Genomic DNA, 18,329 nt, shown 5'->3' with positions numbered 1-18,329 from the left:
GCAACAAAATTATTGTTGCCAAATCACAACCATCTGTCCAGAATATACAGTATATCTCAGCAGTACATTGTGATCCTTTAGCCTGAAAAAAATGGGCTAGTTCATCCCGGAACCAATACGCTCTCTGGCAACTGTAAGAGAGGGCTGGCTAACTGGCATAAAGGGACCTTGTAAGATGTAAGGATGTAAAGGAAAAGAAGTTGGCTTGCAGGTACAGCAAGTAATGAAATCTTGGCTTTTACTACAGAAGAAATGATGTATAAAAGTAAGGGATTTTGTCATTTTACTTGCTGCTGATGGGGTCACACTTGGACTAATGCATGCAGCTCTGGTCTCCATTTTTATTGTTTATTTAGATAAGTAGCATGGTAATGGGCCCTGCCATCCCAACACGCTCGCGCACCCAGTTATACTTTATACTTTATTGTTGCCAAACAATTGATACTAGAACGTACAATCATCATAGCGATATTTGATTCTGCGCTTCCCGCTCCCTGGATTACAAATCGATAGTAAATATTCGAAGAAGGAGTCTGAGAGTCTGAGTGGGAGTGCCGAGAAAGAGATTTTTGAAATTTTCGTTATTTTTTTTCTCCAACGGCTTTCCGAGAGGCGGGACTGCGCAGGCGTGTGACGTCGGGCAGTGCAGCGCGGCAGATTTAAAAGGGCAGACATCCTGCTTCGGGTTTGATTCAAAGAAGGAGTCTGAGAGTCTGAGTGGGAGTGCCGAGAAAGAGATTTTTGAAATTTTCGTTTTTTTTTCTCCAACAGCTTTCTGAGAGGCGGGACTGCGCAGGCGTGTGATGTCGGGCAGTGCAGCGCGGCAGATTTAAAAGGAACAAAGCCTCATAGAGCGGGCAGCGTAGTTTGCGGGCGACGGAGTGAGCTGGGAGCAGAGTGAAGACCTAAGGGCTTCGGCTCACCGGGCTTAGGCGGAAGCGGGCGAGGCGAGGAAGGTTTGACATTCATTTTCTGTTGCTATTTGAGGAGAGGGGCATTATGACTGTGAGGGCAGTTTGCTGTTCTCGGTGTCGGATGTGGGAGGCCCTGGAGTCTCCAAGCCTCCCAGACGTCTACATCTGCGCCAAGTGCATCGAGATGCAGCTCCTAAGGGACCACGTTACGGAACTGGAGCTGCAGCTCAATGACCTTCGTCTGGTCAGGGAGAGCGAGGAGGTGATAGAGAGGAGTGGAAGGCAGGTGGTCACGCCGGGGCCACGGGAGGCAGACAAGTGGGTCACGGTTAGGAGGGGGAAGGGGAAAAGTCAGGTGATGGGGAGTACCCCGGTGGCTGTGCCCCTTAACAACAGGTACTCCTGTTTGAGTACTGTTGGGGGGGACAGCTTACCCGGGGGAAGTGACAGTGGCCGTGCCTCCGGCACAGAGTCTGGCCCTGTAGCTCAGAAGGGTAGGGCAAGGAAGAGGAGGGCAGTTGTGATAGGGGACTCGATAGTAAGGGGGTCAGATAGGCGATTCTGTGGACGCAGTCCAGAGACCTGGATGGTAGTTTGCCTCCCTGGTGCCAGGGTCCGGGATATTTCTGATCGTGTCCAAGATATCCTGAAGTGGGAGGGTGAGGAGCCAGAGGTCGTGGTACATATAGGTACCAATGACATAGGTAGGAAAAGGGATGAGGTCCTGAAAGGAGAATATAGGGAGCTAGGAAGGGAGTTGAGAAAAAGGACCGCAAAGGTAGTAATCTCGGGATTACTGCCTGTGCCACGCGACAGTGAGAGTAGGAATGCGATGAGGTGGAGGATAAATGCGTGGCTGAGGGATTGGAGCAGGGGGCAGGGATTCAAGTTTTTGGATCATTGGGACCTCGTTTGGCGCAGGCGTGACCTGTACAAAAAGGACGGGTTACACTTGAATCCTAGGGGGACCAATATCCTGGCAGGGAGATTAGCGGGGGCTACTGAGGTGACTTTAAACTAGAATGGTTGGGGGGTGGGAATCAAATTAAAGAGGCTAGGCGTGAGGAGGTTAGTTCACAACAGAGGGATGGGAACCAGTGCAGAGAGACAGAGGGGTGTAAAGTGAGCGTAGAAGCAAAAAGTACAAAGGAGAAAAGTAAAAGTGGCAGGCCGACAAATCCAGGGCAAGCATTAAAAAGGGCCACTTTTCAACATAATTGTACAAGGGCTAAGAGAGTTGTAAAAGAGCGCCTGAAGGCTTTGTGTGTCAATGCAAGGAGCATTCGTAATAAGGTGGATGAATTGAAAGTGCAGATTGTTATTAATGATTATGATATAGTTGGGATCACAGAGACATGGCTCCAGGGTGACCAGGGATGGGAGCTCAACGTTCAGGGATATTCAATATTCAGGAGGGATAGACATGAAGGAAGGGGAGGTGGGGTGGCGTTGCTGGTTAGAGAAGAGATTAACGCAATAGAAAGGAAGGACATAAGCCGGGAAGATGTGGAATCGATATGGGTAGAGCTGCGTAACACTAAGGGGCAGAAGACGCTGCTGGGAGTTGTGTACAGGCCACCTAACAGTAGTAGTGAGGTCGGAGATGGTATTAAACAGGAAATTAGAAATGTGTGCAATAAAGGAACAGCAGTTATAATGGGTGACTTCAATCTACATGTAGACTGGGTGAACCAAATTGGTAAAGGTGCTGAGGAAGAGGATTTCTTGGAATGTATGCGGGATGGTTTTTTGAACCAACGTGTCGAGGAACCAACTAGAGAGCAGGCTATTCTGGACTGGGTTTTGAGCAATGAGGAAGGGTTAATTAGCGATCTTGTTGTGAGAGGCCCCTTGGGTAAGAGTGACCATAATATGGTGGAATTCTTCATTAATATGGAGAGTGACATAGTTAATTCAGAAACAAAGGTTCTGAACTTAAAGAGGGGTGACTTTGAAGGTATGAGACGTGAATTAGCTAAGATAGACTGGCAAATGACACTTAAAGGATTGACGGTGGATATGCAATGGCAAGCATTTAAAGGTTGCATGGATGAACTACAACAATTGTTCATCCCAGTTTGGCAAAAGAATAAATCAAGGAAGGTAGTGCACCCGTGGCTGACAAGAGAAATTAGGGATAGTATCAATTCCAAAGAAGTAGCATACAAATTAGCCAGAGAAAGTGGCTCACCTGAGGACTGGGAGAAATTCAGAGTTCAGCAGAGGAGGACAAAGGGCTTAATTAGGAAGGGGAAAAAAGATTATGAGAGAAAACTGGCAGAGAACATAAAAACGGACTGTAAAAGCTTTTATAGATATGTAAAAAGGAAAAGACTCGTAAAGACAAATGTAGGTCCCCTGCAGACAGAAACAGGTGAATTGATTATGGGGAGCAAGGACATGGCAGACCAATTGAATAATTACTTTGGTTCTGTCTTCACTAAGGAGGACATAAAGAATCTTCCAGAAATAGTAAGGGACAGAGGGTCCAGTGAGATGGAGGAACTGAGTGAAATACATGTTAGTAGGGAAGTGGTATTAGGTAAATTGAAGGGATTGAAGGCAGATAAATCCCCAGGGCCAGATGGTCTGCATCCTAGAGTGCTTAAGGAAGTAGCCCAAGAAATAGTGGATGCATTAGTGTTAATTTTTCAAAACTCGTTAGATTCTGGACTAGTTCCTGAGGATTGGAGGGTGGCTAATGTAACCCCACTTTTTAAAAAAGGAGGGAGAGAGAAACCGGGGAATTATAGACCGGTTAGCCTAACGTCAGTGGTGGGGAAACTGCTGGAGTCAGTTATCAAGGATGTGATAACAGCACATTTGGAAAGCGGTGAAATGATCGGACAAAGTCAGCATGGATTTGTGAAAGGAAAATCATGTCTGACGAATCTCATAGAATTTTTTGAGGATGTAACTAGTAGAGTGGATAGGGGAGAACCAGTGGATGTGGTATATTTGGATTTTCAAAAGGCTTTTGACAAGGTCCCACACAGGAGATTAGTGTGCAAGCTTAAAGCACACGGTATTTGGGGTAAGGTATTGGTGTGGGTGGAGACTTGGTTAGCAGACAGGAAGCAAAGAGTGGGAATAAACGGGACCTTTTCAGAATGGCAGGCGGTGACTGTTGGGGTACCGCAAGGCTCAGTGCTGGGACCCCAGTTGTTTACAATATATATTAATGACTTGGATGAGGGAATTAAATGCAGCATCTCCAAGTTTGCGGATGACACGAAGCTGGGTGGCAGTGTTAGCAGTGAGGAGGATGCTAAGAGGATGCAGGGTGACTTGGATAGGTTGGGTGAGTGGGCAAATTCATGGCAGATGCAATTTAATGTGGATAAATGTGAAGTTATCCACTTTGGTGGCAAAAATAGGAAAACAGATTATTATCTGAATGGTGGCCGATTAGGAAAAGGGGAGGTGCAACGAGACCTGGGTGTCATTATACACCAGTCATTGAAAGTGGGCATGCAGGTACAGCAGGCGGTGAAAAAGGCGAATGGTATGCTGGCATTTATAGCAAGAGGATTCGAGTACAGGAGCAGGGAGGTACTACTGCAGTTGTACAAGGCCTTGGTGAGACCACACCTGGAGTATTGTGTGCAGTTTTGGTCCCCTAATCTGAGGAAAGACATCTTTGCCATAGAGGGAGTACAAAGAAGGTTCACCAGATTGATTCCTGGGATGGCAGGACTTTCATATGAAGAAAGACTGGATGAACTGGGCTTGTACTCGTTGGAATTTAGAAGATTGAGGGGGGATCTGATTGAAACGTATAAGATCCTGAAGGGATTGGACAGGCTAGATGCAGGAAGATTGTTCCCGATGTTGGGGAAGTCCAGAACGAGGGGTCACAGTTTGAGGACAGAGGGGAAGCCTTTTAGGACCGAGATTAGGAAAAACTTCTTCACACAGAGAGTGGTGAATCTGTGGAATTCTCTGCCACAGGAAACTGTTGAGGCCAGTTCATTGGCTATGTTTAAGAGGGAGTTGGATATGGCCCTTGTGGCTACAGGGGTCAGGGGCTATGGCGGGAAGGCTGGGGCGGGGTTCTGAGTTGGATGATCAGCCATGATCATAATAAATGGCGGTGCAGGCTCGAAGGGCCAAATGGCCTACTCCTGCACCTATTTTCTATGTTTCTATGTTTCTATTAAAGATTTAAATTGTAAATCATAAATAGAAAATAGAAAAATGGAAAGTAAGGTAGTGCAAAAAAAAACTGAGATGCAGGTCTGGATATTTGGAGGGTACGGCCCAGATCCGGGTTAGGATCCGTTCAGCAGTCTTATCACAGTTGGAAAGAAGCTGTTCCCAAATCTGGCCGTACAAGTCAGTTACACCCATCTGACCAATTAACCCACTAATCCGTACATGTTTGGAATGTGGGAGGAAACCCATGTGGGAGAATGGAGTGGCAGAATTGAACATTGGTCACTGCTGCTGTAATAGCATTCTGCTAACTGTTGCACCGTCGTGCAACTTCAGAGGATATACTCACATTGGAGGCAGGAAAGACAAGATTCACTAACTTGACTCTGGGATGAGGGAGTTGATGTAGGACAAAGGGTTGAGCATGCTGGCTATTTTGTTACTGGAATATAGAAGAATGAATGTTGGGTTTGTTGAAACATAGGCGATTCTGAGGGGGACTGGCAAGTTTGATGCAGAGAGGATATTCTTTCTGGAGGGATAGGGGGTTTGTGATCTAGAACTAGGGTGTCTGATTTCAGAATAAGGGTGTGCACATTTAAGAAAGAGTGAAAAAGTGATTTCTATTCTCTGAAGTTCATGAATCTCTGGAATCCTTTTCTCTAGGCAGCAATGGAGACAGAACATTGGAAGTATTGTTACATCATCAGCAACAGTGAATATAGAATTGAGTCAGGTTTTATAAACAAACAAACGTTTATTAAACTCTGCTCAACAATAGTGAAAAGTATTCAAACGACTAACTTAACCAGAAGTTAACTGCTATACGGCAACTCTGGAACAGTTCTTAAAGTGGTAAATTTGAACACAGTCTTAAAATGATAAATTCGAATGTCCAAGTGATTTATACAGTTAGTAAGGAGAGACTTGGAGACTTCCGGTAGCGCTCATGGAGTGAAGTCGCGTTCTTGACTCGCTCCATTACCTCTGAGTTTTTTTTCTCTATGGTCAGCTATACTTTAATTAACCATTAAGGCATCAACTCTTACAATACTTTGAATTAAACTGAATTCTCCGACAACTGGATGGAACTTAGATCTGCTATGTCTAAGAACGAGAAAGACGGCAAGGATGGTAAACCTCCGGTTAAACCAAAAGCTACGGATCTCCCCCCGACTGAATCACTGGTGACTTTGAAAGCGATATCGGAGTTAATTCAGAGGGAAATTTCAACCTCTGTTAGGGAGATGATTCGTACGGAAATTGCAGGACCTGTTAAAGACCTGATTCATACGGAAATCTCAACTAATTTCCAGAAAATTGCCGATTTAATTGATAAGATGCAAACATGTATTGCGGAACATCAGTCGGCTATATCTGATCTTCAAAAATTCGCGCAACAAAGTGAGCTTAAGATGGGGAAAATCGAAGAAACAATTAACGTAATGAAGAAGAAACTGGACTTTTTGACTTTTAAAAACTCTGACTTGGAATCTAGAATGCGACGGCAGAATTTACGAATGATCGGCGTGAGGGAAGCCATTGAAGCCAACAACCCCATGAAATATTTCTCTCAACTTTTAAAAGATGCATTCCCTACTGTATTTCCTGACCAACCACCGCTACTGGATCGTGTTCACAGAATCCCATCATACTCGTCTAGGTCAGATAGACCTAGGCATGCTATTTTACGTTTTCATTATTTTCAAGACAAGGAGAGACTGTTTCGATTCGCTCGATCTAAAGGTTTCATTGATTTTTCGGATCTTAAGTTCCGATTCGTGGAAGATTTCAGTAAACCAATCTGGGACCAACGGGTCCGTTACAGATCCGTGATGTCGGAATTCTATAAGATGGATTTAAGACCAGCGCTGCTGTACCCTGCACGTCTAAGGATTCGCATGTTAGATGGAGCCCTTCGTTTTTTTGATTCTCCATCGGATGCCCAGAGTTATCTGGATCAACTTTCATCTTCAACATCTTAATTGCCTTTTTTTAATTATCTCCGTTGATCGGAGGCTGTGAATTGGTTGGTTTTAACTTTTCTGTGCCCTATTTGGGCAGAAAAGTTTACTTTTGATTTCTTAATATGACTGCTAAACTTTCTTTTTAACTGCGTCATTTCTTTCTTTTCCCAGGGGATTCTGGGTGGTTACTTCCCTTTTGTCATCTTACGTATTTCCTGTGCGGCCTTAAATTTTGTAGTTTTTTTTAAATTTTATTCTGTTTTGCTTTTTATAATCACTTTATGTTAATAATCCTATTTTTTTTGTTGCTGTGTCTATTCATGAGTTTGAGGTTTATTGTGGTTTTTTTTAATATATATTTTCCGGCTTTTGTTCTGTTCTGTATGTATCTTAATTGAGTTAACTTTTTTTTACTTATTTTTTTACTGTTTTACAATTAGCTGATCTTTTTCATATTTATACCTTTTTTTTAGGGAGCGTATACCGGAAGTCATGGGGGTAGTTTTAGCGCTTGCTTCTTTCTGGCGGGTCTGCTTTAGATTTTGCCTTGGGGTCTTGGGGTGGTGGGTGGTGGGAGGGGCTTCACGTTTTAGTTTGTTTCTCTTTGGGCTATATACATTATTGAAGTACTGGTTGCGTCCTTTTCCCCGGTATCTTTTGTATGTTCTGTTTCCTCTCCGGGTTTGTGGGTCGCGCCTATTGTCAATCCTCCTTGTTGTGGGTTGACTTTAGGATTTATGGAGTCTATTATTAATTTTGTCTCCTGGAATACTAATGGTCTTAATCATCCTATTAAAAGGAAAAAAGTTTTTAAAGCGTTCCGGAGACTTAAAGCACAAATTTTATTTTTACAAGAGACCCATGTACGGAGGGGGGACAGACTACGTTTTTTCAAATTCTGGAAGGGACAACAATTTCATTCGAACTCTAATGCTAAGATTCGAGGCGTCTCTATTTTTATAGATTCCTCAGTTACTTTTATACAACAGGATATTATCTCTGATCCGAATGGTAGATTTTTATTGATTTACTATTTACTATTTACTATTGATAGATAGTGGTAGATTTTTATTGATTTACTATTTAATAAAAAAGTAGTTTTGGTTAATGTTTATGCTCCTAATATGGATTGTCCGGAATTTTATAAATCATTGTTTGATCAGTTTCCGAATTTGAACGAGTTTTCATTGATTTGGGGCGGAGATCTTAATACCTGTTTATCTCCAGCTTTGGACCGTTCGGCTCCTTTACGGACTTTACCTAATAAATCTGCAAATTTGATTAATTTTTTCCTTTCTGATTCTGGGTCGACGGACATTTGGCGTTTTCTGCATCCTCAGGAAAAAGATTTTTCCTTCTTTTCACATGTTCATCATTCCTATTCAAGAATTGATTATTTTTTCATTGATTCTCGTCTCATTCCTTCAGTGATTAAATGTGATTATGATTCTATAACCATTTCGGATCATGCTCCACTTAAGCTTTCTATTAAAATTATGGCCAATATACCAAACAATAGACAATGGCGTTTTAATTCGCTGTTGCTTCAGGACTCGGACTTTGTTAATTTTATGAATGAACAGATTGAGCTTTTTTTTACAATTAACTATACAGAAGATATTTCGGTTAACACTCTTTGGGACACTTTTAAAGCCTATATTCGGGGTCAGATTATTTCGTATTCCGTTGCTTTGAGGAAGAAACAGAAGCAGGAGGAGATGGCAATTGTGGACAAGATTAAAGAAATTGATAAGAAATATGTTATGGCTCCTTCTGAGGAGCTATACAAACAAAGAACTGAACTTCAAATGGAACACAGTTTACTACTCTCGTCCTCGATTGTAAACCAATTAAAGAAAACAAGAAGTGATTTTTATGTTCACAGTGATAAAATTGGCAAGCTGCTGGCTAATCAATTGAAATCTAATTATGTTAAATCTCAAATCAATCAGATTTATAACCAAAATGATCGATTGATATTGGATCATGTGGGGATTAATCAAACCTTTTGTGATTTTTATTCTTCTTTATATCAATCAGAGTCTCCTCGAGATTCTAAATATATGAATGATTTTTTAGATAAGTTAGACTTCCCTCAGATTTCACGGGATATGTCTTCTTTATTAGATACTTCCATTACAATGGATGAGATTAAGAATGTTATTTTTTCTATGAATCTGGGGAAAGCTCCTGGCCCTGATGGATTTACCGTTGAATTTTATAAATGTTTTGCTTCTTTATTGATTCCTTGGCTCTATAAGGTTTTTGAGGCTTCTTTGAAACTTGGTAAACTTCCGGAATCTTTTAATAGAGCATCAATTTCTTTAATACTAAAGAAGGATAAAGACCCTGCTCAATGTGCATCTTATAGACCAATATCTTTATTAAATGTTGATTCTAAAGTTTTTTCTAAGTTATTAGCAAATAGACTAGAAAAAGTACTTCCTTCTATTATTTCGGAAGACCAAACGGGTTTTATTAAAGGTCGTTACTCTTTTTATAATATTCGTACATTGTTAAATATCGTTTATACTCCCTCACAAAATGTTCCTGAGTGTGTTATTTCTTTAGATGCCGAGAAAGCTTTTGATAGAGTAGAATGGCCTTATTTATTTAAGGTGCTTGAAATGTTTAATTTTAGCTTGAAATTTATATCCTGGATTAAACTGTTATATTACTCCCCTGTAGCCTCGGTTCGTACTAACTCTTTAAACTCACCTTTTTTTCCTCTCTTTCGTGGTACTCGACAAGGCTGTCCTCTTAGTCCCCTATTATTTGATATTGCATTAGAACCTCTTGCAATTGCTATTCGAGAATCTTCAAATATTACTGGGATAACTCGGGGATTAAAGTCCCATAAATTATCACTCTATGCTGATGATTTACTTTTATATATTTCTAATCCTGAGAGATCCATTCCTGCTGTTTTAGAGTTATTAGCACAATTTGGTCTTTTCTCAGGTTATAAATTAAATCTTAGTAAGAGTGAACTTTTTCCGATTAATAAACATCTTCCCTTATATTATAAATTTCCATTTAAATTGATTAATAATTACTTTTCATATCTTGGGATTAAAATTACTTGTAAACATAAAGATTTATTTAAGACTAACTTTTTACCATTAATAGACCATATTACTCAACTTTCATCTAAATGGTTTCCCTTATATTTAACTTTGATTGGTCGTATTAATGCAGTTAAGATGTTTTTTTTGCCAAAATTTTTATATGTGTTTCAGGCATTACCAATTTTCGTTCCTAAATCTTTTTTTGATAAAGTTGACTCTAAAATTTCTTCATTTATTTGGCAGAATAAGAATCCGAGACTGGGTAAAATACATTTACAGAAAGCTAAGAGAGATGGAGGTTTAGCATTACCTAATTTTAGATTTTATTATTGGGCTATTAATATTCGACATATGAAATTTTGGTTACTTGACCGGGACATACTATCTATTCCTAAATGGGTAGCATTGGAATTACAATCTGTTCAGGGTTATACACTTGGTTCTATTTTAGGTTCCTCTCTTCCTTTTGATTCGAAACGCCTTAAGCAGGTCTCTAACCCGATAGTTAAATATGCTTTGCGCATTTGGTTTCAATTCAGAAAATTTTTTGATCTTAATCAATTCGGGTTAGCGATTCCTATTTTAGGTAACATATTTTTTCCTCCCTCTTTTACGGATCGCGCTTTTCAAACTTGGAAGACTAAGGGTATTTTACGGTTTTTGGATTTATTTTTAGATGGTTCCCTTATGTCTTTTGAACAATTATCTAATAAATATAACTTATCAAGAATACATTTTTTTAGATATTTACAAGTTAGAAATTTCCTAAGTACTATACTTTCTTCCTTTCCAATGCTCCCTCCTATATATATTTTAGATTCGATAATTAACCTTAATCCATGTCAGAAAGGTGCATCGGCTATGATTTATAATATTATTATGAAACTTAGGAAAGCTCCATTTGATAAGATTAGGGTAGATTGGGAACAGGAATTGGGGCTTACCATTTCTGTGGATGATTGGGGGCAGATTTTACAATTAGTTAATACTTCCTCTATTTGTGCTAAACATTCCCTAATTCAATTTAAAGTGGTTCATAGAGCACATATGTCCAAAGATAAGTTAGCGCGTTTTTACTCGCATATTAATCCTTTCTGTGATAGATGTTCGGGGCAGATAGCCTCTTTAACTCATATGTTTTGGTCTTGCCCTACTTTGGAAACTTTTTGGAGAGATATTTTCAATATTATTTCTAAGGTATTAAATATAGATATCTCTCCTCACCCTATTACTGCTATCTTTGGACTACCTAAAATTTCTAGTAATCTTTCCCCTTCAGCCCGTAGAATGATTGCATTTCTTACTTTAATGGCGAAAAGATGTATTTTACAACATTGGAAAGAGCTTAATGCCCCAACTACCTTTTTTTGGCTTTCTCAGACGATTTTATGTTTGAATTTGGAGAAAATTAGAAGTAACCTTTATGATTCTTCATTTAAATTTGAACAGATTTGGGGACCTTTTATTCGATATTTTCATTTAATGTAATATTTACCCTTCTTGTTTTTTTTTCACTGTTTTAATGGAGGTCGGGATTGAGGACATGATTTTAAGTTTAACTCTGTTTGGTTTCAAGTTAGCCCATTGCTTTGCCTTGCTTTTAGTTAGTTGCACGGTGGGTTTTTTTTTGGGGGGGTTTTTTTCTTTTTTTCCATTGATATATATAAAATTTAGTAAACTATTATGTTATCTTGGTTTCTTATGCTTAAATTACATTGTAGTATTTTCTTTTTGGTATTGTTATCTTTTGGAATTTTATTATACTTTAACATTGTATTAATGTTTATATGGCTTACCTTTTTTGTATACTTACTCAATAAAAAGATTTAAAAAGAAAGAAAGAAAGGAGAGACTTCTCTGGAAACGGACTTCTTCAAAGACATGACGTTACTGCTTATCCCATCCAAAGGATTCACGACGAAGGAAATAAAACGGCTTAAAGGAACTGACCTTTTTCCTGGGCTATCTCAGATGCAGGCCACTTTTCCTGAACGAAGATTCAATAAGGTTGATCCTTTATGAAACCGCCGAACGACACCAACTTTACTCAATCCTTCGGGTTCCTGTACTTTGGTAAAGTCTTCACTCTCCAATACTAGACTGTAAAGGTAAATCAAAGGTACCCCAAACAAAAGCTGGCAGCAACTGACGAAACTGCTGGCACAACGATTTTACCTTACAATAGAAAGTAAAACTCCACCTTAAAACGAAACTGCGTCATGAGACGAATGTACAGCATAACGGAGTAACTGACAAATTAAACAACGAACTAAACTGTGTGACTTCTTCTTCTTTTATGGCGGTCAGCATCCAGCCTAATGGTGCATTACCGCCACCTTCTGCTCCAGAATGTGCAATAGACTTACATTCCAAATTCCTTCACCCAATCATACACACATATATACCCTAACCTACATTCTATCCTTCCATCTATTCCTGCTTATTCATCATATCCTATAAAAAACCCCTGTACCCCTTAAGAAAGCTAAAAATATCCTGACCTGTGCTTTCTCACCCATGCCCAGCAACCCTTTTAATGTGAATTCCTGCACCCCCAATTCCCTTAGATTATCATCACCTCTCTCTGTATTCCATACTTCCTGCAACTCAGAACTACATGTTCTACTGAATCCTCTTCCTGACATTCCTCACACAATCCTGGCTGGTGTTTTCCTATCGTTTTCAATGTTTTGTTTAATGTATAGTGCCCCAGCCTTAACCTAGTCCACACGGTCTCCTCTCTTCTGTATCCACTACCTAGCCTAGTACCTGCAACACTTTTTTGTATTTGATATAAATGCCTCCCTTTCCCCTCCCTGTCCCATCTTTCTTGCCACATTTGGTTGATCTTTTTCCTCAGATTACACACTTAACCTCTGCTTTACTGATACTAATGTGCATTTCTATATTTTCTTTCTTTAACACCCTCTTTGCCAACTCATCCACCCTTTCATTCCCCTTCACCCCTACATGTGCTGGAACCCATAAAAATTTTACCCGACCTCCCTGATTTGCAATTCTTGTGACTGACTGAAGGACTTCATAAAGTACATCTTGCCAACTGTTTGAGTGAAAGGACCTTAAACTTGCTAGAACTGAGGATAAATCTGAATGTATCAACACTTTGACTTGTCTAGCTTTCTCCACCCATCGCAACGCAACCAACACTGCCAGCATCTCCACTGTATACACCCCTAATTTATTAGATGTTCTCCTGCTGATTCCAATTTCTTTTGCTGGTATAGCCACCCCAAGTCCTGTCACTCCTGTTTCAGGTTCCTTAGCACCATTCGTATAAATCTCAGTATAATCACTATATTTTTCCATCACATGACAGTTAAATGCACTTACCAAATCAGTTTTATATTTTCCTTTCCTTTTTACCTCTAACAAATGCCAGTCTATGTCAGGCCATACAAGCTTCCATGGAGCTACAATCAGATAAACTACTGAAGGACTTACCCTTAGATCAAACACTCCACATTCTTTAGCAATATCATTCCCTACCCCACTAAAGTTATCCCTCTGAAACCTCCCATTTTCTTGCAACACTCCTTTTGCAGGGTGAGAATCATTGTGTTCCTGCAAATTAGCCCAGTAGTTTGCCATCAATTGCATCCTTCTTAGTCCCAAAAGCATTACTCCCATTTCTACCTGTAGGGCTGATACTGGTGATGTTTTAAAAGCCCCACTGCACACTATCAAAGCCTGAGCCTGAATCACATCTAGTTTCCTTATAAGAGACCTAGCTGCTGATCCATATGCTATATTTCCATGGTCCAACACAGATCTTACTAAAGCCACATACATTCTCTTCAACGCTGAACAACTAGCTCCCCATTCCCTACCAGTCAAACATCTCATCACATTTATTACTTTTTTACATTTCTCCTCAACTTTCCTGATATATTTTATTCACGATTAACATGGGCAGAACATAACTCCCAGAAATTTAAATGATGGGACTTGAGAAACTCAGTTACAGAGAAAGGTTGAATAGGTTAGGACTTTATTCCCTTGAGCGTAGGAGAATGAGGGGAGATTTGATAGAGGTATATAAAATTATGATGGGTATAGATAGAGTGAGTGCAAGCAGGCTTTTTCCACTGAGGCAAGGGGAGAAAAAAACCAGAGGACATGGGTTAAGAGTGAGGAGGGAAAAGTTTAAAGGGAACATTAGGGGGGGCTTCTTCACACAGAGAGTGGTGGGAGTATGGAATGAGCTGCCAGACGAGGTGGTAAATGCGGGTTCTTTTTTAACATTTAAGAATAAATTGGACAGATACATGGATGGTAGGTGTATGGAGGGATATGGTCCGTGTGCAGGTCAGTGGGACTAGGCAGAAAATGGTTCGGCACAGCCAAGAAGGGCCAAAAGGCCTGTTTCTGTGCTGTAGTTTTTCTGTGGTTTCTATGATCCAACCCTTTCTAATTCAATTCCATACATCTCCCCAATCCAGGCAACATCCTTGTAAGTCTCTTCTGCACCCTTTCTATAGTTTCCACATCCTTCCTGTAGTGAGGTGACCAGAACTGAGCACAGTACTTCAAGTGGGGTCTGACTAGGGTCTGTAACATAGCTGTAACATTACCTCTTGGCTCTCAAACTCGATCCCACGGTTGATAAAGGCCAATATACTGTATGCCTTCTTTACCACACAATCAATCTGCGCAGCAGTCGAGGGACCCAGTGGTATGCCTCCCTCGAACCCTGGACCGAAGATGGGACACCGCCAACCTGGAGGGAGAATGGGAATCGAGCATCGTGCATTCCCAGGAAACCTCAATGAGTACTAGGCTCCCCAACCCAGTGGAGTGCATCACCTGCTCCCACACGGCCCGTGCTGGGAATCTCAAAACACCGCAGCCATGTGAGGACAGGTAACATGGCAGGCACCACCAACACCGTTGGAGAAAGAGGAAGACTAATGAGCCCCTGTAATTAATGCCACTAGGTCCATCCTAAAGCTCCCCAGATACAATGGTACTGGCCGCCTGGAGCCTTACCTGCCAAATGGCACAACAGGTGGAGCCCCACTGAGATGGTGATGAACTTTGCCCTGGTGCAGGAGGGGGATGCCCTGCGGGACCTCCTCAACCTAACACCACCCAAGCAGTGTGACTACAGAGTCCTTGTCGCGGCGTTTCGGCCAGAGGCCTTTGGAGGAAGCAATGAGGGAAGAACTGGGCGGTAGGTGGGGCTGTGTGAGAGTAACCCTGGGGACGTTCACGGCAGATCTCCACCACTGTGCTCAGCATAGCTACCTCCATTTCAATCCCACAGCCCAGGAAGTGCTGCCCTTCACAGCGGAGCCAGAGGCAAGAGGCAGTGGCAGTCGGTGGCGAGGTGGACCTCCCCACCATTCACCACCAGCAGTTAGGCAGTGAGCAGGAGTGATCCCGTGCTGGCCCGGGTGAGGGGATGGCTGAGCGTGGGACAGTGGCAAGTGTGGGCAGAGGTCTCGTCCCTGGATCCAGAGACAAAAGCCCTGTACTCTCAATGGGGCATGCTGGAGGTGTTCGATGGGTTGCTGTTCCGGTGGTGGCAGCTTTCTGACGGCGACAGACATCTCCTGCAGCTGGGTGTCCTCCAGGAGTTCTACGCCATGGTGCTGTGGTTGGTGCTCATCTGTTACTGTTTGTCACAATTAAACTGGCAGTTGAGATAAACAAGCTCTTTTTATCTGTCACCATGGACCAAATGCTCGCCACAATATTTTATTCCTCCCAACAAAACGCTTCGAAGATAAAAGACTTACCATATAGTTTCCACATCCTTCCTGTAGTAATACCAGGCTGATGATTGCACAATGATTACTTCCACTTGCGCCTTGTCTAAGGCTAAACCTATATGTGGCTGCATTCGGGCATGGGCTGGTAAGTTGTAAATAACACTGATTCCTGGGATGGCAGGACTTTCATATGAAGAAAGACTGGATGAACTGGGCTTGTACTCGTTGGAATTTAGAAGATTGAGGGGGGATCTGATTGAAACATATAAGATCCTAAAGGGATTGGACAGGCTAGATGCAGGAAGATTGTTCCCGATGTTGGGGAAGTTCAGAACGAGGGGTCACAGTTTGAGGATAGAGGGGAAGCCTTTTAGGACCGAGATTAGGAAAAACTTCTTCACACAGAGAGTGGTGAATCTGTGGAATTCTCTGCCACAGGAAACTGTTGAGGCCAGTTCATTGGCTATGTTTAAGAGGGAGTTAGATATGGCCCTTGTGGCTACAGGGGTCAGGGGGTATGGAGGGAAGGCTGGGGCGGGGTTCTGAGTTGGATGATCAGCCATGATCATAATAAATGGCGGTGCAGGCTCGAAGGGCCGAATGGCCTACTCCTGCACCTATTTTCTATGTTTCTATAGACAACAACCATCTCCAACAAGAGAAAGATTAGCCATCTGCTCTTGACATTCTATGGTATCACCCTCAATGAACCACCCAATATGAACTTCCCAGCAGCCCCCAATCAGCAGAATTCGCCGCCTCTACAGCCCACCCACAATGGCTGTAGTGTGTCCCATATACTACATGCATTATAGTTACTTGCCTGAGATACTCCTTTTAAACTTGCAAACTCTACTACCAACACAAGACAAGAGAAGAGCATTTTCACTCCAATTTGACTTGGAAATATATTGCCAGTCCTTTATTGATCATCACAGGGTCCAAACCCTAGAATTCTCTCTCCATATAGTGGTAGTTCAAACACACCACACACTATCATCTTTTTATTCAATTTGGGAAGGATAACAAACACTGGCCTACTACAGGATATACCTATGTCTTAGAAAATGAAATAAAGCACCTTGCTTGTTTCCCTCCCCTGTGGCATTTCTACCCTGGCATTTCATGGCAGGCAACACATTTAGCAGTTGGGTGCAACATATAAGATATTCTCAGCAGACAATGTGGTCACTTGCTCATACTTAGGATCAATACTGTATAAAATGCAATGAAAATTAATCTTAGTGCTAGGGAAGTATATAAAATATATATTTAACAGAACTATCAAAACAAAATTTTATAGAAATATGAGTATTAAACCATTAAAACAAAAATTGTAGTATCAAACATTTGTCTTACATATAGGTCACTTGGCTTACATCTGCTCCTGGGCTCTAAACAGGTGCCTGCATATCTGGTAATCAAGAACTTCAAAAAAGATTAAAGAGTGCTTTTGTATTACAAGAAATTGCCACAGAGTTGAAATTTTATTCTTTCTAGCAATAGTTTCCCAGGCTTTAGATTCCTTATCCTGCAGAGTTTTGACAGTTCATCAGTCTGGCTTTATGAGTTTGACATCAAAACCCAAATGATCCCTGTAAATGATATACATTATGAAGCTCTATGGTTTCACATGTCATTATGCCGCCTGCTTACATTTTATAAGCTTAATAAAATTAGAAAAGTGCACAACTCTTCCGCAAAGTTGTGATCATTATTTAAATATGAGTTAGATTTTCAACCTAAACACTAAGGTATTGGATTTTAGGCAGTTTTACCTATGTACTCTTGACATCTTCATTTTATCCAAAATGAATACATATTAACTGTGAATTCCTTTGGAAATGGGGTACTTGCTCACTGATAATAATTAGTCAATTGGAACCTCAGAAATCAGATGCCCATTGAAATCTGAGGGATGGATGCCTTGATTCCGATGTATTTTAAGAGTCATGTTGAAATGGATGAAGTAATCGCTGAAGCAAAGGAAATGATTCAGACTGATGACTCTTTTAAGTGCAGAGTGTCACCTTTTGTTTCAGCATGAATTCAACAGAGTTTCTTCCCATGTGGATAGCATTTCCTTAGAATAACAGTTCAGGACACCACAAGCTAATCCAGTTTGAATGGACAAAATTGAGGAAATCTGAATCTCAGTTGTAAGCTGAATCCTACTATAATAGCTGCTAAGTACATTTGCACAATTTTTCACTCCCTACATTCATAATATACAACTACAGGTTCTCCCCAGGATACAGCAGGATTCTGTTCCTGTGAACTGTTCATAACCCAAACAATTTGCAAGTCAGAAAACGCAGCCATAAAGCTGAGTTCCCACATAGTAGAACATGCTTACAGCCCCTCAGCAACTGGCAAAGCTCATACTGCCAATCCCCCTAATGCCTGTTCATACAAGTCAGGCACTTGCTAGCTGGTAAGGAACTGTAGCACACAATGTATATTTAAAAAAATTGCAAGAATGAAATCTCTACA

This window comes from Mobula hypostoma, chromosome 8 (assembly GCF_963921235.1).
Source record: "Mobula hypostoma chromosome 8, sMobHyp1.1, whole genome shotgun sequence".
NCBI lineage: Eukaryota > Metazoa > Chordata > Chondrichthyes > Myliobatiformes > Myliobatidae > Mobula > Mobula hypostoma.
Note: the sequence above shows the minus strand (reverse complement) of the source record.